Source organism: Salarias fasciatus (genome assembly GCF_902148845.1).
Source record: "Salarias fasciatus chromosome 23 unlocalized genomic scaffold, fSalaFa1.1 super_scaffold_20, whole genome shotgun sequence".
In the NCBI taxonomy this organism is placed as follows: Eukaryota; Metazoa; Chordata; class Actinopteri; order Blenniiformes; family Blenniidae; genus Salarias; species Salarias fasciatus.
Window position 1 is genome coordinate 3122565 of NW_021941230.1, and position 24088 is coordinate 3146652.

At 47.6% G+C, this 24088-nt stretch overlaps 1 protein-coding gene and 1 long non-coding RNA gene across 3 annotated transcripts in view; both read left to right on the forward strand.

Annotated features, from left to right (window-relative positions):
* LOC115384136 (NACHT, LRR and PYD domains-containing protein 3-like) overlaps nt 1–24088 on the forward strand; it is a gene marked incomplete at both ends in the record, with an annotated part of 77208 nt that overhangs the window by 49432 nt on the left and 3688 nt on the right. The window lies entirely within an intron of this gene.
* On the forward strand, nt 120–23156 carry LOC115384157 (uncharacterized). 2 transcript variants are annotated; one of them, XR_003930815.1, is made up of 5 exons: nt 120–278; nt 16410–16465; nt 19453–19557; nt 21526–21630; nt 21708–22105. It is a non-coding gene; the product is annotated as an uncharacterized LOC115384157 (long non-coding RNA). The 2 variants fall into 2 exon arrangements; XR_003930814.1 differs by lacking the exons at nt 21526–21630; nt 21708–22105 and adding an exon at nt 23099–23156.

Genomic DNA, 24088 nt, shown 5'->3' on the forward strand with positions numbered 1-24088 from the left:
ATTACCTGTAGAAATTCTGTGATTAATCACAATCAAAAATCTTTGGACAGCCCCGTTTTCAACATTTCAATCAGAAAGACTTTGGTGTTTTCTTCTCTCTCGCTTTCCTTAAACTGCAACTATGATTTTATTCTGAAGAGCTGATCTGTGTCTCACTTCCTCTGATGGGAGGGTCTCATCTAAAAAAGGAAGAAAAAATCTAGGAGGAGAAGCAGAAAACAGGAAGTGAAGCGCTGAGTCAGTTCAGACTCCGACTGAAAGCCTGAGAGGAGAAGCAGGTGAGTGCTGCTGCTGCTCTTATCTTTTAATGTCACTGTGTGTGTTTGTGTGTGTGTGTGTGTGTGTGTGTGTGTGTGTGTGTGTGTGTGTGTGTGTGTGTGTGTGTGTGTGTGTGATAGAGATCGAGTTTCCCTTTAGAACTTTTTCAAATGAAAACAGCTTTGGTAGAGGTGTGGTTTCTGTTCACAGAGCAGCGGCGCTCAGAGGAACAGAAAATTGAACTTTTTGAAAACACCGTGACTTGGTCTCCATGGTAACGGGCATAAAGAAGACTTCCTGGAAAGATTCCTTGTTGACAGCAGAAACGCAGCCGCTGGTCATGAGCAGCACTCTTATCAGTGTTTCCTGGGGCCAGAGGGGAGCGTGTATGGGGGTGGGGGAGAGCAGGCCGTCGGAGCGGGGCGGGGGGTGGGGGGGGGGTAAGGCGTTAAAATGTCAGGGGGGGCAGGGGGAAAAAAGAGAGAGCGCACACATGTACCCCTTTCCCCCTGCCGATCGTTAGCGGGTCCAACCATGTTTCGACCTGCTAACAATCGTCTTTTCGACTCCTTTCCCACTGCCTGCTGACCCGGGTCTGACCGCCTGCTGGCGAGCCGCGTTGCTGCGTTTTCCATTTTCCCGTGCTGATGGTGTCGCAGTATTTGTTCACACACCATGAGAATCCATCTTGCACCACTCACGCTCATGCGCTCGGGCTCGAATTTTTTCCCTGTGGTCCAATCAGGCGTCGTTTAGGGCGGGACATGAAGCTTTGACGGAAGCAGGAAGCGACGGACTGCTAGTAATATTAGCATGACTAGCGAAAAGAATGGATGTCCCGACAGCGATTAAATCTGTTTTGGATGAATCCTCTACTGCCTCTTTGAAAAACGAACAGCAAGAGGCGCTTTGTGCATTTTTGAAACTGAAACCAAACATGGTGAGGCGGGCAGACTGTGTCCTTCCGTCCAATGAACGCAAAGAGTTCTACAGCAAGTCCCTCCTTCCCCGAACGGATTTGCCGAATGAAATCCCAGATTGACATCTGAAGCAATTCGTTGCTGCTCACGTCAATATGGCTTTTGCCAGGTTAGCCAACAGCAGCGACCCGTTAAAATCCCGGGTCGATTGCAGGGTCGAACTGCCGATTAAAGACAAAACATCTAAATATTCTGTCAGAGCCACGATGCCAAAAGGACGAAGCATTTTGGGGACACTGATCATTAGTTTGAGAAAGAAATGTAGTTTTTCCTCCTGAGTGAACTGTTCTGAAGAGATGTGATCTCTTAAATCAGACATTTATATTGTTGTGATTTTCACCATTATTTATTTATTTTAGTTTATTGTGTACTTTCACTTCTTCACCTCATCTGACTTATTTTACTTTAACGTTTTATCATATTTTCCATGTTAAAGTTTTTTTTTGTTTTTTTTTTCCCTTGTCCTGTTCGGCAGCTGGGGCGTGCAATATTGTATGATTGTAGCCTTTTACTATCCGAACAGATTTTAATGTTAGCAGCAGGACGAGACTGAGTCTCCTCCTGCTGCTGCCTTTATTTAAAGCTGGCATCCGGCATGGCTGCCGGACAGGACCGGGACGGAAATGCTCAGAGAGCAGGGACAGAAAGAGAGGAAGATAAAGAGAGGGAGAACGGAAGGGGGGGGGGGGGGGGGGGCACAACCTATGTACAATGTCACAATACAAAACAGTGTTGTTGACGCACCACACGCAACCTAGAACAATCCCAAACCCCCAATCTAGACAACACCAAAACAGAGCCGACAACCAACACAGAAAATTACAGAACCATACATACATTTTTTTTTTTTTTTTTTTTCCGAACCAAATTAGTGAACAGACCAGGCCACAAAAATAAAAGGAGGTGTAGGGGAGGAAGGAAATGCAAGGACACCACAAACCCTTTTTTTTTTTTTTTTTTTTTTTTTTAATATAGCTAGTCGTAACTAGTAGTAAACTCGGGGCGTGCATCAAGAGAGGTCTACTACAGATCACCATTAGTCTAACCACCACAAGAAGACAAGGTAATGGAGTGTGTGAAGAGTGATTAAAGATCAACGTGATCATGTGAATATGATGGTGACAGTGATGGTGATAGTGATCATGTATATATGACCTCTGACCTCTGAGAAGGCCAGAAGCAGGCCAGAGAGGCCCTCAGAGCCCAGACAGCCGGCGGTCATCACAGACCCCGGATCCAAGCCGCCCCCCCAGGCAGAGGCCCACGCTCCAGTCCAGAAACGGGGCAGAGGAAAGCCCCGGCCGGGGACCCCGGCAGCCCCGGGGCCCGGGCCCCGCGGAGCCACGACCGGCAGGAGCGGGTCCACCCCGGGCGCCGGACGCCCGGGCGGGCAGGGCCGAGAGCCCAAGGCCCAAGAGCCCAGGAGCCAACCCCCCACCCAGGCGGAGGGCCATGACCCACCCGGGAGAACCAGCCCACACGGGCGGCTACCCACCCCAGGCCAGTACACCCCCCAGCGCTCCGGCCACGCACCCCGAGATCCAGGGCACCCCCCCACCGCCCCCCCCCCCCCCCACCCCACGCCCCCCACCCGGAACCCACCCCCCCGTCCACCGCCCGGCCCACCCCTCCCACCCCCTGTCCTCTCCCGCCTCACTCCCCCCCGCCCCAACCCAACACTCATACCCACTCACTCATACTGACACACACACATGCACACACGCACACACACAACCACTCATCCCTAAACCAAACGCACACACACACACTCACATTCCAACACACTCACACACTCTCACGCACACGCTAACAAGCACGCACACACACACACCGCACACACACACACACACACACCACATACACACACACACACACACACACACACACACACACACACACACACACACACAGACACACACACACAGTCCATCCTACCCCAAACACACTCACATTCCCGCGTCATCCAACTGTCACATCCTGTGGGAGACACCCCCGGAAGGCAAGGGAACACCGAACCCCACATCCAGGCCCCCCCCGCCACCCACAACTGCCGCCCCCACCCCCCCCACCCCACCGCCGCAGACAGATATGCACCCCACAGAGCCAGCAGCCCCCCAAACCACAGCCGCTCCAAACCCCAGGCCTGTGGGGAAAACACAGGACACCGCACTCTCTCATACATAGCTCCAATCGCCCACACATATACACCCACACGTACAGACATACATACATACTTACAGATACACACCCACACACACATACATATCCCGCTCACAGATACATACCCACATGTAACGCTTATTAGGGGGTGTAACAAGGGAATTAAAGCAAATAAACGTTAGGGCTGAGTTATTGCGATGGAGGGGTGTATCTGACTTAACAAAAGAAACCAGGTTCGCTATGGGAGCTCGGTATGTGAATGAAAACCAGTGGAAACAGGAATTGAGTTTGGAAAATGTATTGACAATGACAGACATAAACAATAATAAACAACAAAGGGCCCAACACAACCGAAAATTCACAGATGGGGGAAAAAAAAAACCCAAAGGGAGGAAAAAAAAAAAAAACCTTCAACCTTAGGCACAGTTCAGGTGTCCATAGAATCCTTGGTTGGTTTGGAAAGTTTATTTCAGTTCATGCGATTCTTCGGCTGGTTCGCAGAGTTTAGTTCAGTTCACACGATCCCGAGTTTGTTCGCAAGGTTCAGTTCAGTTTTTATAATCCAGGCGAATTGGAAAAAAAAAAAGAAGTCCTACCAGGCTCGGGCAGCTCGCCACCTCCCAAAGGAGGAATCTTTTTCAGTGTTCTTTTGGTAGGAGGGGGAAAAAAAACCTGACCTAAAATGAAGGCTAGAGAGAGGAGATGCAAAACAAAAAACACAAAATCAGCATCAAAGTTCAGTTACTAGTAACAAATCATTTCTTCATAAATAAAATGGCCATTTAAATCAATATCTATAAATAAATCAGTTATACAACATTAACTTCACACTCTGTATCAATGGCACTGTATTGAGCCTAAAGCTACAATAAAAAATGCAACCCAAGAAATAACAAAAAGAGATAACGGCAAACGGCCGTCACATCCCATCGTATGGTGTCGTTACTGCAGGTACAGAGACTCAATAAAAAAAAGAAAACACACTCGAAACCGGTCCGGCGCTAACCCGGAAGTGCCGAAATTAAATCAAATTAAACACATGAGATGATACCATCCTCTATTTTGTGGGAAGGGTTCAAGTGATTATACTTTTTTGGTGACTCACCGTCGGATGTTGTAGTTTGTAAAGCACAGAATGAAGTGGATTTGAGGCAGGAGTGGATCGTGTCTCTGTTACCATAAGGAGACAAGGCTGAGTTACCCACGAGTGCTGATTGCAGTCAAATGCCTACTTAAGGTGGAATATTTGGAAGCGGTGGCACAGAGGAGGAGTGGAGTAACCCACCATTTGCAGGTATGATTTCTGATTTCAGCGCATTTAGTTCTGTTTTGCCGCAGCGAGGGCAATTTCTCACGGCAGAGAGGGTTTGCCGCAACAACACAGTCACAGCCGGAGAAACCGGAAGTGGGCTCGGCTCGGCCATATTTGTTTAGTGCCCTCTAGTGGCCTGGGCCAATCAGTGCGTGGTGCGTTCATGGGCAGTCAGGCGACATGGGTTACACACACACACATACACACTTACACATACATAGTCACACACATACACATACATATCCAGATACACACCCACACACTCACATACACCTACATAAATACCCACACATACAAAAACATATATACATACTCACACATACACACCCACACACATATACACATACACGTACACGCACCTTCCCCAACCCCCTAACCCCCACAGCCCACCACCCCCCTATCTACCCCCCCATCCACCCCCCTGTCCCCCACCACCACAACCACCCACCCCGATGCCCTGAATTCCGGGGCAGCAACCAGACACCAGGGCGTGCACCGACCCAGGCCGCGGCAGCACGCCCGAGCCGACCGGCCCCCCCAGCCAGGTCGACCCCCTCACCCTCACGGAAGGAGAGAGCCCCCAGGCACCAGGGCCTGTTAAAGTTTTTAGTTGTTTAATTCCAGTGTTTCCCGAGGGGGGGTCCTTCACAGAGGAGGAGTGGAGTAACTCACCATTTGCAGGTATGATTTCTGATTTCAGCGCATTTAGTTCTGTTTTGCCGCAGCGAGGGCAATTTCTCACGGCAGGGAGGGTTTGCCGCAACAACACAGTCACAGCCGGAGAAACCGGAAGTGGGCTCGGCACGGCCATATTTGTTTAGTGCCCTCTAGTGGCCTGGGCCAATCAGTGCGTGGTGCGTTCATGGGCAGTCAGGCGACATGGGTTACAGGGTCCCCCCCTGACCTCATGTACGTCCCTGTACATGAGCTGGACTGACAGTTGGTATGTGGCAGGCCAGTGGCGTCAGCTGCACTTTCATCATGTCCCATGACAGCGAATGAGAGTATTGTGCCCATGTTGTCAAAGAAGGTTTGCACGCTCTTCAAAAATGGCTTTCCTAATCCACGGTACTGGAGTCGTTGTGGAGGACGTCGTTCTCGTGTTGAACTCCTTACAGGTGGTGCATCGTCTGAGATGGACATGTCGGGATCAGACGGGAAGTCGGCTCCTGCAGGTACGTGGACAGGATCGGGAGGCAAGTTGCCTTCAGCGACAGGTGAGTCTGGTTCAACTGGATCAGCATCAACGGTGGGTTGTGCTAGGGAATCAGTGGTTGATCCGACACTTTCATTCTCTGAGGAGGGTTCAGTTGGTTCTGGCTGGGTCTGAGGCTCAAGTTCTGTTTGTTCTGGTTCAGGCTCGAGAGTGGGTTCAGCAAATTCTTCTTCTGGTGCGGCAGTGATGATTTCTGGCTGAGGTCTCGGAATGTCCGCAGTGGTGACAATCTGGACTGGCTCGAAGGTGAGTGGTTCGTACCAGTGCGTTGGTAGGATTTCATCATCGGATAGCGGTTCGTCGGGATCAGGTGCAAGTAAGTCCCTTTTTGGAGGTCTTCTTGCAGGTGTCGGCTGGAGTTGGGATGTGGCAGGTAAGCATCCACAGGGCAGGAGTAAATCACGGTGAAGAGTTCTGATGGGTTTGTCGGCATGCTCTGGCCTTACAGTGTAAACAGGTAAGTTTGCTGCTTTCTTGACTACCACGTAGATGTTGGGCTCCCATTTGTCGGCAATCTTGTGCTTTCCACGCAGCCGAACATTGCGGACGAGCACACGATCTCCCACTTCCAGCTCAGATGCAGTGACATTTCGATCGAAACGTATTTTGTTCTTCTGCATCGATTTCTCAGCATTTTCAGAAGCAAGCTGGTAGCTTTTCTCCAGGTGTGACCTCAGCTTCTGGACGTACTCAGAGTGGCTGTGGGCTGGCTGAGACACAGGGAGGCCGAACACGAGGTCGATCGGGAGACGTGGCTGGCGACCAAACATCAGCTCGTATGGTGTGAAGCCGGTGGTGTCATTACGAGTGCAATTGTATGCGTGCACAAGCGGTTTAACAAAATCCTTCCAGTGAGATTTCTCCTGTTCTGCAAGAGTGCCAAGCATGTCCAATAAAGTCCTGTTGAATCTTTCCACAGGGTTGCCACGTGGATGATATGGCGTTGTTCTGATTTTGTGGATGCCTGCCAATGCACAGAGTTCTTTTATTGTTCTTGACTCGAAATCGGGTCCTTGGTCACTGTGAAGTTTCTGTGGGATTCCATAGTGAATGAAGAAGTTTTCCCAGAGACACTTTGCAACGGTTTTTGCCTTCTGATTGGGGGTAGGTATAGCAACTGCGTATTTGGTGAAGTGATCTGTTATGACCAAGATGTCTTTAATCTTGCTCTTGTCAGGCTCCAATGTCAAAAAATCCATACAGACAAGCTCAAGTGGATGGGATGTCTGGATATTCACCAGTGGTGCGGCTCTCTCCGGTAGTGCTTTGCGTTTTATGCATCGCTCACAGGTCCTCACCTTGGTCTGTACGTCATTGGCCATTCGTGGCCAGTAAAACCGATTTCGGACGAGGTCCAAGGTGCGCTCAATGCCCATGTGGCCCATCTGGTCGTGTAGGCTCGACAGCACTTCTGCACGACATTCTTGAGGGAGCACAAGTTGGTGTTGGAGCTGGGGTCCAAGCTGCCTTCTCCGCAAGAGGACATTATTGTGGAGCTCCATGCGATTTAGGTCCCGCAGGAGAAGTGGCAACTCTGGCAGTTGTTCCCTTAAAGTAGGGGGAGGTGATTCACCAGTCTCCAACTGTGCGATGACGTGTCTGAGAACAGGGTCGGCACGTTGCTTGTCGGCGATGTCTAATGGGCTCAGCTGATTGACGACCAAGGATGCAAACTGCTCGTCAGCAGTGTAGCTATCTGGTAGACTGTCAGCGGACATGGACAAAGAGTGTACAAGAGCATAATCAGGTGAGTCGGAAGCACTACAGATGAGATGGCGATCGGTGAGAGCTTGTACAGTGTGTTGGTCGATGGTGATGACGTTGGGGCTTTCAAGGTGGGTTTCTGTAAACCTGAGAATCCTTTCCTTTTCTTTTTGGGACATCAGGTCAGAGGAGAGTTCACCATGAGGTCTGCGGGAAAGACCATCCGCATCCGCATTTTGCTTGCCTGCTCGGTAAGTGATCTTGAAGCTGTAGGTGGAGAGTGCAGACAACCAGCGGTAGCTTGTAGCGTCGAGCTTAGCAGAAGTGAGGAGGTAAGTTAGTGGATTGCTGTCGGTTACGACGGTAATGTTGGTGCCGTAAAGGTAGTCATTGAACTTTTCCACAACAGCCCATTTCAGCGCAAGAAATTCCAGCTTGTGTGCTGGGTATCTCGACTCGCTTCTGGACAGGCCCCTGCTGGCGTAAGCGATGACTCTCTGGTGACCTTCCTGCTCTTGGTATAATACAACACCAAGCCCGGTGGAACTGGCATCAGTGTGTAGCAGGTAAGGTTTCTGCGGATTGGCGAAAGCAAGCACTGGAGCAGAGGTGAGTTTCTCTTTTATTTCTTCAAATGCTCTCTGACAGGCGGATGACCAGCGACCCCCGAATGGCTCTTTTGGGTTGAGATACTGCTCCGGTTTGATGAGGAGTTTCAATCTCTTCTGTGACGGCGGGTATCCAGAGGTGAGTTCATGGAGTGGCTTGACTATTGAAGAGTAGCTTTGGACAAATCTCCGGTAGTATCCGGCAAATCCGAGGAAGGACCGGAGCTCTTTGAGATTGGTCGGAACTGGCCAGGATCTCAGGGCATCAATTTTGGCTGGATCAGTCTCAACGCCATTTTTGGAGACTATGTGTCCAAGGTATTTTACTGATGTTTGGAAGAAAGCGCATTTCTCGACTGAGAGTTTCAGGCCGAAATCTTTGAGACGGTTAAGAACTCTCATCAATCTCTCCTCATGCTCCTCCAGAGTTGGCGCGAAGACAATGAGGTCGTCTATGAATACAAGCACTTCTTTCAAATTCATCTCTCCAACGCATTTTTCCATCAGACGTTGGAATGTGGACGGCGCATTGGTGACCCCCTGGGGCATTCGATTAAACTCCCAGAATCCAAGAGGGCACACAAAGGCTGTTTTCGGCTTGTCACTTTCGTCCATCTCGATTTGATAATACCCTGATTTTAAATCCAAAACAGAAAACCACTGAGATCCGGTGAGAGCGGTGAATGTGTCTTCGAGCTTGGGAAGAGCGTATGCGTCCTTGATCGTTTGTAAATTCAGTTTCCTGTAATCAATACAGAGCCTGACACTGCCGTTTTTCTTTCTTACGACCACAATGGGTGAGGCGAAAGGGGAGTCGGATTCTCGAATGACTCCAGAATTGACCAGTTCTTTCAGGTGTTCCCTTACGGCATCCAGGTCTTGTGGGTGGATGGGTCGAGGTCTCTGTTTGAATGGAGTTGGATCAAGGAGCTTAATTTGATGCTTTATTCTGTCTGTTCTGCCGAAGTCCATATCGTGTTCTGCAAAAACTTCAGGGATACTGTTGAGTTTGGCAATGATTCTGTCTTTCCACTCAGGTGTGAGTGGGGAGTTTCCAAAGTTGAAATCAAACAACGGCTTTGTTGTGTGGGACGAGGTGGATTCTGAGGTTCCCTGCGCAGCACAGGAAACGGACTGAAAAGCACTTATTTCAGCAATCACTGCTCGGGGTGGTAAGTACACATCATGTTCAGATTCATTTTTCACAGGAACTGGCAGGAGTACGGGATGAGAACCAGAGAAATCAACAAGGCAGGACTGCACCATTAAACCGCCAGGTAAGTGAAATGACCTGGGGTGTTCTATCATGACCGCTTTTTCTGCATGCACAGAATGAGCGACTGCGATGCCCTCCAGGAGGACCGTTTCTCTGGCAGGAATGGTCTGGGGAATGGCACTGTTCAATTTTACAAGCCCATGATGTTCAGCACTGTTCATCTTGTGTCTATGTTCCAGGATCTATTGAACAGCTCGATAGCCATATGGGACAGGGTGGAAGTCCGGCTTTTGTTCACAGGACTGGACGTAGACGAAGTCCAGAGTATTTGTGCCCACCAAAATAAGTGGTTGATGGGTCTTGACATCAGGCACAACCAAAGCCAGCGTGGCAACCTCCACAGGGATCCCAAGGAAGTCAGGGGGGAACGTGACGTCGAGGTTGATGTACCCCAGGTATGGCACGACTTGGCCGTTCGCCCCTTCAACTTCGAGAAGGTCGTTAAGAGGGTGGAGTGGATGGTCTGGCAGATGTGCATGGTAGAAGGACTCTGAAACTGTGGTGACTTGTGAGCCTGTGTCCAATAGACAGTGAATAGGTGTTCCTTTGATTATGATTTGAGCAGTGCATTTGGTGCCAATGAGTCCTTTTGGGATTGAGTTGAAGGGTCTCTGTGACAGCTGTGTGGGACATTGCGGTCGGGCAGCCTCTGCTTGTCCCGCAGAAGAGGCTGGACCTAGTTTGACTGGTTCTGGTTCTTGTTGTTGTTTGCGTCCCATAGCGCTTGTCGTTCCTGGAGACGTGTTCGTTTTTGCTGGACCAGGACTGGGTTTGCTGGTTGGCTGCAAGAGGGAGCAATGTGACCATCATCTCCACATCTGAAGCAGAACCCGGCTCTCGGTTTGGTGTTCTGTGCTCTGCCAGTTTGTGGTTGCGGTGTGCTGCGGTTTGTTGGCTTTGCAGAGGTGCGGGACGTCTGGGCAAGCAGGGCCGACATTTGCTGCTGCAGCTTTTTGACCTGTTGTTTCAGCTCATCGATGGAAGAGGCGCTGCTGTCAGTGTGACCACAGGAACAGCTTTGTGCGTTGAGGACTGCACGTTGTTTAGTGGAGCCAATGTGTTTCTTCATGAGGCTCTCTTTTGTCAACTGTCGATCCTCTTCAGTTCTGAGCTGCAGAAGTAGTTCAGCAAATGGCGGTGGGTTCAGTTTTTTCTGTTCCAATTGTAGCTTTGTTATGATGCCATTGTCCCAACAGCCTCTGCAGAATTGCCTTACGAGGTGCTTGTCGACGTCTGATGCTGCAACTCCTCCTCTTTTAACCACTGTATTTATTGCCAGCAGCAATCGTTGGAGGTAGCTGGAGGGCTTTTCACCGGGGTCCTGGAGCGTGTTTAAAAACTGTGCAAACAGTTCCTCCCCGTCTTGTACTGTTGAGTACGCTGAATCCAAAACTTGCAAATAAACAGCAGGTAAAGTGTCCAGCTTCAAACCCCTCACCACATCTGCAGCAGGAGACATCAAACTTTCCAATATTTTTCTTGTAACTTGTATTGGAGGCAGGTTAACATCAGCCAATAACAGTTCAATATTTGATTTCCAGGTTTCATAATCATTTTCATTCGAAGGTTTTGGTATTTTGCCAGAGAATGGACGGATTCTGTAGGCGGGCATCATGTGGGAGGTAAATTCATCCCGACTCAAGGTGTGTTCCACAACAACTCTTTGAATTCCAGGTGGATTTAAATCTGTGTTGGAGAGAATGATTCTTTGAGGTGAACGCAGTGACCCCTGGTGGTCAGTATAGTCATATGCAGTTGCACCTGGTGGTGGTGGTGGTTGGGCTGTCACTCCAGCTGCTGCACCCTGCTGGCCAGGCAGGGGCAGTGTGGGGTCCACAGACTGCACTGTTTGTCGTTCCTCATCTTGACCACTAGATGGCGGCGTATTCATTGAAACCAGGTGGTCATTGATTTGTGTCAGCATGTCTTGCAGAACCACCTCAAAATTTTGTCCACTCCTTCTGGCAATGTGTTTCAGTTCGTTTATGTAATCGGGGGAATGAGCCTCAGCTCCGGCTGTGACTGTACTTTTACTTTCAGGTGATGATACGCAATATTTTATTTCAGGGTCACTCACTGAAATGTGTGTGAAAGGGACAATTTTCTTAAGTTGCGAAACCGCAGAAAGGGATTTAAACTCGACGATCAGGTTTTTGTAGTACGGGCTATTTTCGTCATCAACGATTATTTTTTTATATTTACCATATTGTCTCAAAATATCAAAAATTTCATTGTATTTTTCAGTGTGTGTGACACCAGAAACAATGACACAGCTGTTGATATCAACACCAGATCTTTCAAAAAAATCCATAATTGGATCGGACCAGAAATTTTTAATTCCACTCAATTTGAAAGATTCAAGGATCGAGTATTTTCATTCACACCAAGCTCCTGGCTAGCTCGCCACATGTAACACTTATTAGGGGGTGTAACAAGGGAATTAAAGCAAATAAACGTTAGGGCTGAGTTATTGCGATGGAGGGGTGTATCTGACTTAACAAAAGAAACCAGGTTCGCTATGGGAGCTCGGTATGTGAATGAAAACCAGTGGAAACAGGAATTGAGTTTGGAAAATGTATTGACAATGACAGACATAAACAATAATAAACAACAAAGGGCCCAACACAACAGAAAATTCACAGATGGGGGAAAAAAAAAACCCAAAGGGAGGAAAAAAAAAAAAACCTTCAACCTTAGGCACAGTTCAGGTGTCCATAGAATCCTTGGTTGGTTTGGAAAGTTTATTTCAGTTCATGCGATTCTTCGGCTGGTTCGCAGAGTTTAGTTCAGTTCACACGATCCCGAGTTTGTTCGCAAGGTTCAGTTCAGTTTTTATAATCCAGGCGAATTGGAAAAAAAAAAAGAAGTCCTACCAGGCTCGGGCAGCTCGCCACCTCCCAAAGGAGGAATCTTTTTCAGTGTTCTTTTGGTAGGAGGGGGAAAAAAAAACCTGACCTAAAATGAAGGCCAGAGAGAGGAGATGCAAAACAAAAAACACAAAATCAGCATCAAAGTTCAGTTACTAGTAACAAATCATTTCTTCATAAATAAAATGGCCATTTAAATCAATATCTATAAATAAATCAGTTGTACAACATTAACTTCACACTCTGTATCAATGGCACTGTATTGAGCCTAAAGCTACAATAAAAAATGCAACCCAAGAAATAACAAAAAGAGAAAACGGCAAACGGCCGTCACATCCCATCGTATGGTGTCGTTACTGCAGGTACAGAGACTCAATAAAAAAAAGAAAACACACTCGAAACCGGTCCGGCGCTAACCCGGAAGTGCCGAAATTAAATCAAATTAAACACATGAGATGATACCATCCTCTATTTTGTGGGAAGGGTTCAAGTGATTATACTGTTTTGGTGACTCACCGTTGGATGTTGTAGTTTGTAAGGCACAGAATGAAGTGGATTTGAGGCAGGAGTGGATCGTGTCTCTGTTACCATAAGGAGACAAGGCTGAGTTACCCACGAGTGCTGATTGCAGTCAAATGCCTACTTAAGGTGGAATATTTGGAAGCGGTGGCACAGAGGAGGAGTGGAGTAACCCACCATTTGCAGGTATGATTTCTGATTTCAGCGCATTTAGTTCTGTTTTGCCGCAGCGAGGGCAATTTCTCACGGCAGAGAGGGTTTGCCGCAACAACACAGTCACAGCCGGAGAAACCGGAAGTGGGCTCGGCTCGGCCATATTTGTTTAGTGCCCTCTAGTGGCCTGGGCCAATCAGTGCGTGGTGCGTTCATGGGCAGTCAGGCGACATGGGTTACACACACACACATACACACTTACACATACATAGTCACACACATACACATACATATCCAGATACACACCCACACACTCACATACACCTACATAAATACCCACACATACAAAAACATATATACATACTCACACATACACACCCACACACATATACACATACACGTACACGCACCTTCCCCAACCCCCTAACCCCCACAGCCCACCACCCCCCTATCTACCCCCCCATCCACCCCCCTGTCCCCCACCACCACAACCACCCACCCCGATGCCCTGAATTCCGGGGCAGCAACCAGACACCAGGGCGTGCACCGACCCAGGCCGCGGCAGCACGCCCGAGCCGACCGGCCCCCCCAGCCAGGTCGACCCCCTCACCCTCACGGAAGGAGAGAGCCCCCAGGCACCAGGGCCTGTTAAAGTTTTTAGTTGTTTAATTCCAGTGTTTCCCGAGGGGGGGTCCTTCACACGAGGAGTTTGTTCCGGTTAACTGTGTGTGAGTTCTCCCATCCTGGCTGGCTGGGGGCTCCACACCTTGGTGTGGGGGGCCATGTTCAATATTTCACATACATAAACTTACATAAACTCTTCATATGTGGGGTCGAAATCCATCGAAAAAAACCGCAACTGCAATCAGGTTCGTGTGCACACATGCACGCACGCACGCACGCACGCACGCAAGCACGCACACACACACACACACACACACACACACACACACAAAAACAGACAGACTCCCAGTTTGTTTCATACAAAAGAGAGACATGGCACTGAGCATCATGGGAAACACCACCATGACACGGGGTGCTGGGATGGTTTAAAAATGTCTGTTTTACCATCCAAATACAAGACAAGTGGAAAAGATGGAGAACTTTGGTCCCACTTCTAGATCTTCTCATGAGGAGAACATGAGCAGCAGATCCTGTAGAACCACGGTTCACTGGTAAAGTGTCTGTAAAGAACAACATGGAGCCAGCTGGATGTTAGATAGAGAGACAAACCCTCCACCTGTTTGTTTTCCCTCCTTTCAGAATGTAATAGCTCACTTTACATTATTGCACATGTTACACAGCTGCTTAGTAGTGGCCAAAAACACATTACATGATTGGTTTTAGTCCTGCTGACTGTTTTGAAACAATCTTGAATGTAATTTGGAAAGTGATCGCTGTCTGATCAGTTTTATGGTGAAAACATGTCATTCCACATGTGCTGCGGGAGCGAGGCGCTCCTCCACCAGGCTCCTCCACCATTTTTCACAGAATTCAAACAATAATAATGTTCAATCTTCCTTGTGAAAAGTGATCCCAGAGTCCTGCTTTCAGTAGTTCCCTGATCAGCCCAACAATATGCTGCCAGTGCCGTGGCACCTTGACTTCTCTGGAGCTTCATCACAGACATGAGGACCGTTCCAAGATGGCCGCCGTATTCCCTGCACCTTAGCAGCCGTTGTGGCGTCTCCTGTTTATGTCTGTGGTTACAACTGACCGTGTTACAACTATCGCCAGTCTCCCTACTGGAATGAAAAGAATGTTCACGGCTCTACGTCACTGAAAAACGGCTCTCCAGAGAGTCAGCTTGAGAAAACCAACACTGACCAGAGCTGAGTTTAACTCTACACACATGTATGTTTGAGTCCACTCTTTAGTTAATTCAACACTGGTGAATTTGCAGTGCAGGAAGTTACCATGCTTCAATTTCAACTACTAATTTAAATTCAACCTGAACTGATTGTTTGGACTTAGGAATGTTTTACGTTATGTCCTGAAAACTGCATTGAAATGCAAAACAACAGAAATTTAAACATGGAATTCAAAGTTTGACTATTCACGATTAACTGTGAAAATTGTGATGGTGGTGTCGCAGTATTTGTTCACACACACGAGAATCCATCTTGCACCCCTCGTGCTCATTTGCTCGGGCTCAGATTTTTTTCCTGCGGTCCAATCAGGCGTCGTTTAGGGCGGGACATGAAGCTTTGATGAAAGCAGGAAGCGACAGACTGCTAATAATATTAGCATGACTAGCGAAAAGAATGGATGTCCTGACTGCGATTAAATCTGTTTTGGATGAATCTTCTACTGCCTCTTCGAAAAACGAACAGCAAGAGGCGCTTTGTACATTTTTGAAACTGAAACCAAACATGGTGAGGCGGGCAGACTGTGTCCTTCTGTCCAATGAACGCAAAGAGTTCCACAGGAAGTCCCTCCTTCCCCGAACGGATTTGTCGAGTGAAATCCCAGATTGACATCTGAAGCAATTCGTTGCTCTACATGTCAATATGGCTTTTGCCAGGTGAGCCGACAGCAGCGACCCGTTAAAATCCCAGGTCGATTGCAGGGTTGAACTGCTGATTAAACCCTCTCACACTGTCATGAGGAGGCCATTATTAGCAGGTTAAACAGGTTTTTTGGCCAGTGTGAAAGGGGCTGTGGAGTCTCTGTGAAGAATACAGTGCTGGGACACAGAGCGCAACGCTTTTTTTTTTTTCCCCCTCTCCATTGTCCGGGCGCTGCAGAATTTAATGTGGGCAGGGCGGCTGGACTGAAAAGGTCTGGTGAACACCCTGCTCATGTCTCCACGACAGGGAACACGAGTCCTGGTCTGTGTGTGTGTGTGTGTGTGTGTGTGTGTGTGTGTGTGTGTGTGTGTTCTCGTATTTCTATCCTTGTTGGGGCCAAATGTCCCCACAAGGATAGCAAAACGTGAAACGACGTGCCTTGTGGGGACCTTTTTCTGGTCCTAAGTAGGAGAAACAGTGTTTTCTTGACCATGTTGTTGTTACTGAAAAAAGTAAAAGTGCAAAAACATTTCTTTAGGGTTAGGCTTTGTTGTGGTGTGGGTTCGGGTTAGGGTAAGGGTCAGGGTTAGGGGCTAGACATGAATGGGAGTCAATGGACGGTCCCCACGAGGATAGAAATACGAGACTGTGCGTGTGTGTGTGTGTGTGTGTGTGTGTGTGTGTGTGTCCAGTCAGAGTGAAGCTGTCTCTGTCTCCTGGTGTTAATCAGCTCATGTGTGTCCATGAAGAGAGAAGAAGTCCTCGGTGTGTCGCTGCTGTTGGCTGCAGATCTGAGATCTGTCTGAAAGGTTCTGTTAGACATGATGCTGCTGCTTTCTCTCTCAGTGACTGAAGATGAGTGGTGTGGATGAAGAGGAGGACGGACCAGAGTGTGTGGACAGGTGAGAGACGCCAGCTGCTCCTGCAGAGTCCACAGCAACAGCAAGGAGGAGACGAGATGCAGCGCTGCTGTTTCTGTCTGCTCTCAGTGAGCTGCACTCATTCTGAGCTTCAGTCAGAACCTCCTGACCTGTCAGTGACCAACACACCCTGCTGGGAGGGTCTGACCTTTGACCTCTGGCATGGTTAGCCTCTCTACAACTGTGTTGATGATGGAATTCATTAATCTGTGTGTGTGTGTGTGTGTGTGTGTGTGTGTGTGTGTGTGTGTGTGTGTGTGTTCTCGTATTTCTATCCTTGTTGGGGCCAAATGTCCCCACAAGGATAGCAAAACGTGGAACGACGTGCCTTGTGGGGACCTTTTTCCGGTCCTAAGTAGGAGAAACAGTGTTTTCTTGACCATGTTGTTGTTACTGAAAAAAGTAAAAGTGCAAAAACATTTCTTTAGGGTTAGGCTTTGTTGTGGTGTGGGTTAGGGTTAGGGTAAGGGTCAGGGTTAGGGGCTAGACATGAATGGGAGTCAATGGACGGTCCCCACGAGGATAGAAATACGAGACTGAGCGTGTGTGTGTGTGTGTGTGTGTGTGTGTATTCAGACTCACAGCAGAGTCTTCAGGATCCAGCAGGTTGTCTCTGAAGAGTGACCGGTCCAGACTTAGTCCACCAGACTTCAGTGTTGAACCTGGACCTTCAGACACAAAGTAAGAAACTGTTTTTTTTTTTCTTCTTTTCTTTTCATCACTTCAAGTGTGTCTTGGTTGTGTTTTGTCTAAAATCTGCTCATTACACTTTTGTCTAACTAAGACTCAGACTAAAGGCTCGTCCATGCTTCACATGTACACGTTTCTGCGTCCGCTTTGGAGCCTCCGCGCACCACCGATGAGCACGCGCTTTCTCCCATGCTACATATTTGAGCTCAGCTGTGTGCATTCCATGCAGGCACACTGATCCACGCACCTTTGAGAAGCTTGTGCGGCACTGCAGACTGTTTATCTGCTCCTTTGTTACAGATTATTTAGAGGCCGCCGGCTGTTCGGGAAACCTCCCGAACCTCCCGATGGCCGCCCCGCCCCTGATCGAAGGTGTTCGCGGGAGGAACAAGCCACTTCTACGGCTTCTGCTTCTACGATGGTCGCTCCACTGCATGTCACTTCCTAAACAATGCTCTGCGCATGCGCGGCTGGAAACAAGAGTGTGCACAGAGGTGGCGACTCGACATGATACGTCATCACGCAAACGCGTTCCCACATTGAATGGCATTATGACTGCCCAATCACGAGTTGGAACCATACAATTCTGATTGTTTCTAAGGATCCTCCAGTATACCTTTAAAGTTTATTTAGCTTTTTTTTCTGTTTCTGAACCGCGGGGGCGGCACCCGAGCGATTAAATAATTTAATTTCTGTCAGCAGACCTTCTCATCCCTCCAGACAGAGTTTGCTCTCGCTGTCTATGAGTTTTCACTTTCACGGTGTCTTTGAGTGGAGCCATCAGGTTGTAGCTCCATTTACCGTCACTTTTAACGTCATGTTTTATCTGCTGTGGCGCTCTGGTGCATGCGTATACGGGCGCAACCTGCACGCAACGTGCAACGTGGTCACAAAATCTGGCTGCTGCACAGATGTCCGCGGATTGGTCTGTGCGGACCCGAGCGGACAGGAATTCATGACGATTTTTTACGTCACGCAGACCAACGCACACCCACGCGGACATGTGATGCATGAACGGGGCTTAACTGAGTGTGGAGCCTGCTTTTACCAAATGGATCACCAACCACTTGACAGAGAGCCCTCTGTCGGGGTTTACCTTTATTGATTAGTATGAAGTTACTAAAGTATGGATTACTGAAAGTAGTTGATCACTCAGTAATTTTATTCAATTATGAACTTGAGTAAATTGTAATTTGCTAATTAATAACTACAGATAGGGGTGTGACAAGATCTGGTGAGATTAAATCATGACCATATGTCTCGTTTAAATTAAAATCTGTCTCATGGGATCAAGGCAGAAGCTGATCAGAGTGAGCTCACACCGAACACAGCAGACAGCTTGTTAATGTGGACAATGGATTAGTTTTTCTGGCAAATTCCAGTCCGAGCAGAGAGGAAAACGGCCCAAATGTGGTCAAAATACAATTTATAAGGGCAAAATTATTCATATTCCAGGCAAATTTAGGCTCAAAGTTACTTTCGTTCAACAAAAAAGTTTTTTTTTCTTTATTTGATTTATCAGAAATGATACTGGTATTTTTCAAAAGTTAATAAGATTATGGACAAGAAGCACCATTGTGAAATAAAATATTTCTCAGCTTTAATTTACGTTTCAATAAATAGTGTCACCTCCAGCATCATTCATAACCTTCTCAATAATCAATAGAATATCTTCATTAGCTTTACAGTGATCAGCCTCTTCCTATAATCACTGAGCAGCTTGTTTCATGTCTCCACTGGGATTTTTAACCATTCGTTTCAGCAATAAGCTCCAACTCTTTTATTTTAAACATGTCCTCCATTTAGTCCTCACAGCCTGTCCCTCTGAAGAGACACCTGTCTCCAGGAGACACTACCAGGTGGATTTCAGGGTGTCTCCTCTTCAGACCTGAGCACAAAATGACCTGTATGGTTTTGTTCAATAAAAAGTCTGTTTCTCCAGTCATATTTTGTCATTTTAGTTTTCTCAAAAGTAAAGAGGAAATCTCGTCTCATGATCTTGACACAAATATCGTCGCGTCTCGTCTCATGAGCCGAGTGTCTCGTCACACCCCTACTAATGACCAAACTCCAGCCTCAAAAAGAGGAGAAATCATTTAAACAGGTTGTTAATCTTTACAATGAAGAGCTTGAGAATGGCACTAAGCTGCTCTGTGTGTATGTGTGTGTGTGTGTGTGTGTGTGTGTGTGTGTGTGTGTGTGTGTGTGTGTGTGTGTGTGTGTGTGTGTGTGTGTGTGTGTGTGTGTGTGTGTGTGTGTGTGTGTGTGTGTGTGTTCAGACTCACAGCAGAGTCTTCAGGATCCAGCAGGTTGTCTCTGAAGAGTGACTCGTCCAGACATGAACCACCAGACTTCAGTGCTGAACCTGGACCTTCAGACATAAAGTAAGAAACTCTTTTCTTTTCATCACTTCCAGTGTGTCTTGGTTGTGTTTTGGCTGAAATCTGTTCATTACACTTTAGAAACCGTTGACAGATTTGAATCCAGTAAGAATGGAGACACTTTCTAATGTTTAATCTAAAACTGGGAAAAGTGAGAGAGTGGACTGACCACAGCTCCAGATCCATTTAAAGGAACATTTCCTGAGTGAAAGGACTCAGAAACCTGATGAGGCCTCGGGTCAGTACTAGTCCAGCCAGCTGAACAGAGACCTGGTGGAGGGTTTCTTCTGTGAACACACAGCAGAGCGGCCGTATAATGAAACTTCACCTCATCAGAGATAAACATGTTTTATTCTGGTCTAAACCATCCACTCCTGAACAAAAACCCCAGGATTTCAGAAATGTGGTGATTTAAAGAGTGTCTGGTCATCATGTCAGACTGTTACTAACAGCTTCTTGTCCTCTGCTTCACTCTGGAGTCAGAAAGAAAAACCCCATCAATCAGCTGAAAGATGAACTCTTCATAACAGCAGCCTGGAGTTAATGTGGCTGCTGCTTCAATCACCAACTTTACACTCTTTACACACCGATGTGGAGGAAATACGGACAGTAAATTATATTCAAGGACTTTCAATTTGTCAACAGTGTTAAACCATCTGAAACTCCTGAAAGAGCACTTCTCCTTTGAAATGAACACATGAAAGCCGGACTGAGCTTGATGAAGCTTCTGAAGTGAAAAGAAGCTGATTTTAACTTGAAACATGAAACAAGGCATCACAGCTCAGAACCGAGCCGTCGGCCGCAGAGTCCTTCTAAACAACACGATGATCAGTGAACAACACAGAAACAACAACACACATACAACAACATGAACAAGAAGGCAGAACCCAGAAACAAACCCTGGAGCAGCGTCCACAGTCCTTTCTGCTGCTTGTCTCCAAGCCGCTGCTACGATATGAAGGACATGTCCTCTCAGAAGTGGACTGTCCGTCACTGACAGCCTGTCCTGTTCTGTCTGACTCTCACAGCGAGAGACGGCGTCCCGCCCACTGTTGCTGAAGCATCACAACTAGCTAACAGCTAAGCTAGCAGCTAAGCTAGCAGCTCACTGATGTGGTAGCTAAGCTAACAGTGCTGCTTTTAGGGAGTGAGTCCCTGAAGGCATCACGGCTCGTAGAGCACAGCAGGTTCTTCTCTGACTCAGAGGGTTTCAAACAGGTCCTGGAGGCAGTTTAGGAGGAGCTGGACTCTGACAGGGTCCTGGACCCAGTTCCTGCCTCTGTCAAGCAGGAGCCTCATCTTCACTATCATCTGACGTTTGGGCCTGCGGGCCACGAGTTGACCACCACTGTTGTATGACGAAGTGTTTGACTCAGGGGGGGTCATGATACATGGTCACAGTTACAGTAGCAGCTCAGACAGATTTGATGCAACAACTGATGTTTAACCGCAGGAGCATCAGCAGCTTTTAAGAGATAACGAGAGCAGAGAGACTGGTGAAGTCCATCACTGAGGGGTGTGTGTGTGTGTGTGTGTGTGTGTGTGTGTGTGTGTGTGTGTGTGTGTGTGTGTGTGTGTGTGTGTGTGTGTGTGTGTGTGTTCTTGTATTTCTATCCTTGTCGGGGCCAAATGTCCCCACAAGGATAGCAAAACGTGGAACGACGTGCCTTGTGGGGACCTTTTTCCGGTCCTAAGTAGGAGAAACAGTGTTTTCTTGACCATGTTGTTGTTACTGAAAAAAGTAAAAGTGCAAAAACATTTCTTTAGGGTCAGGCTTTGTTGTGGTGTGGGTTAGGGTTAGGGTAAGGGTCAGGGTTAGGGGCCAGACATGAATGGGAGTCAATGGACGGTCCCCACAAGGATAGAAATACAAGACTGTGTGTGTGTGTGTGTGTGTGTGTGTGTGTGTGTGTGTGTGTGTGTGTGTGTGTGTGTGTGTGTGTGTGTGTGTGTGTGTGTCTGTGTATTCAGACACACAGCAGAGTCTTCAGGATCCAGCAGGCTGTCTGTGAATAGTGACCACTCCAGATCTGAACCACTAGTCTTCAGTGCTGAACCTGGACCTTCAGACTCAAAGTAAGAAAGTGTTTCTGAGATTTCATGGAGAACAGAATTCATTCTTAACTTTCACACACACCTCTGAAATCATGCAGATCCTCCTGTCCTCCTGTCCTCAGAGTGTGTTGGCTCTCTGACAGTTCTCCTCCACAGAGGACATGGCAGTGGAGGGTCCATCCTGTCCCTGCTTCACCAGACCCTGTCTTCTCTCCATGGTCCTGGGGGACATGAGGACCATGCTTTATGGTTCTCCAGTGTTTTTAACACCATTCAGCCAAGAATCCTGACAGACTGACTGAGTGTGGAGCCTGATTTTACCAAATGGATTACCAACTACTTGACAGAGAGCCCTCTGTTGGAGTTTACCTTTATTCATTAGTATTAAGTTACTAAAGTATGGATTATTGGAGGTAATTGATCGCTAAGTAATTTTATTCAATTATTAATTTGAGTAAATTTTCATTTACTAATAATTTGTATTTAATAATTACAGATCATGAACTGTGAGTCACTAATAACAATCAATTATAGAGTAAAATAAAAGTTAAACACAATTAATTTATCTAAAGTCAATTATCAGAATAAGCTGTTATTTATTCAATAATAATATCAAACAATCAGGCATGTAGGAATGAGTAAAACACAGCAATTTCATCATGAAATTATTGATTAATGAGGTGTTATTGATCAATCAACAATGGCACAAATGACTAATTTATTGAAAACAGGACAAATAGAAAATGAGCTGAGAGAAATTTAGAATTAACAATTAAATAAAGTTGTGATGTATTAATGAATAATTCTGGGCTCCACCTTGAAGACAAGGCTTATTACCAAACTCCAGTTTGAAAAAGGGGAGAAATAATTTAAACTGTTTGTTAATCTTTAGAATAGACAGATGTTTGGATCCTCTGAAGGATTGGGCTGGGGTGGGCTCAGTTGGACTGGAGGTGTGTGTCAGTGACGGGGGGTCTACTGGTGAACTGCTGGAGAACAGAATGAGGAGGAGAATGAAGTCCATCCTCATGAACAGCAGCAAAACTCTCTTTGTAACCAGAGTCAGTCACACATCCACAAGTTCAATCCCTCATTCATGAATTCAAAGTAAAAATTCTCACATCCAAACCTTTGATCACTGTTTCATATGAGTCCAGGATGAAGATACTAGTTTATATACAAGATGTTAAACATGTTCTGTTTCTGCTCGACATTTATACGTTGTTGATATGTTTGGCAAAGTTTATTTCATGTGTACATGCAAATGATTATAGTAGTTTATGTATGGTTTCAGAGGAGTGTGTGAGAGTTAAAATAAATTCAGTCCAAATCAGAACCTCTGATTAGTTTCCTTTGATTTCCTCCAAACCAGAGTGAGAGATGTTGAGCTCCCTTTCAGATTCAGCTCCAGGATTGTGAAGCAGTGTGAGAGTTGAAGCTGGATCTTTGTGTTGTGTTGCTCAGAGTAAATGTTGCTTGGTGTCCACAGAGAGAAGAAGAGGACTGATGTGTGTGAGGAGCAGCCAGAAAGATCCAGAAGCGCCGCTGCACTAAGTAAGAGTGGACATGTGTCTGCTGAGGGACTGGTCTGTCTTCACTGGACTGGTTGTTGTGTTGTAGAGACATGAAAGCTTGTTGTTTGTGTGCAGTGTGATTGTTGTTGTTGTCTGTGAGCAGGTGTGGGTCTGCAGCAGCTTCTAGAAGAACATAAGAAGAGTGTGAGGAGGAGATGTGAACGTGTGACTGAAGGAAGTGATGAAGCAGGAGGAGGAAGCCTCCTCAACAGGATCTACACTGAGCTCCACATCACAGAGGGACTCAGTGAGGAGCTTCAGAGGGAACCTGAGCTGAAGCAGCTGGAGACAGCTTCCAGGAAGGAGAGCCTCCATCACACTGCCATCAGGGTTCAGGACATCTTCAAAGCCTGGGCCCAGCAGCACACACACATCCGAGTGGTTGTGACCAGCGGCGTGGCCGGCAGCGGAAAAACCTTCTCGGTGCACAAGTTCAGTCTGGACTGGGCCGAGGGCCTGGAGAACCAGGATGTCAGTGTGCTGGTGGTGCTCTCCTTCAGGGAGCTGAACCTGCTGGGAGAGCGGCCGTACAGTCTCCTCTCGCTGCTGGCTGTTTTCCATCCCACACTCCAGAAGCTGACGGCAGAGGAGCTGGCCGTCTGCAAGCTGCTCTTCATCTTTGACGGCCTGGATGAAAGCAGACTTTCTCTGGCGGCGGCCGGCGGCTGCTGGACGTCTCCTGGCAGTCTTCGGTGGGCGAGCTGCTCACTAACCTCATCCGGGGGGATCTGCTGCCCTCGGCTCGGGTCTGGATCACTTCCCGACCGGCGGCGGCCCATCAGATCCCTCCAACATGTGTGGACAGACTGACAGAAGTGCGAGGCTTCACTGACGCCCAGAAGGAGGAGTACTTCAGGAGGAGGCTGAGTGATGAGGAGCTGAGCAGCAGAATCATCTCCCACATC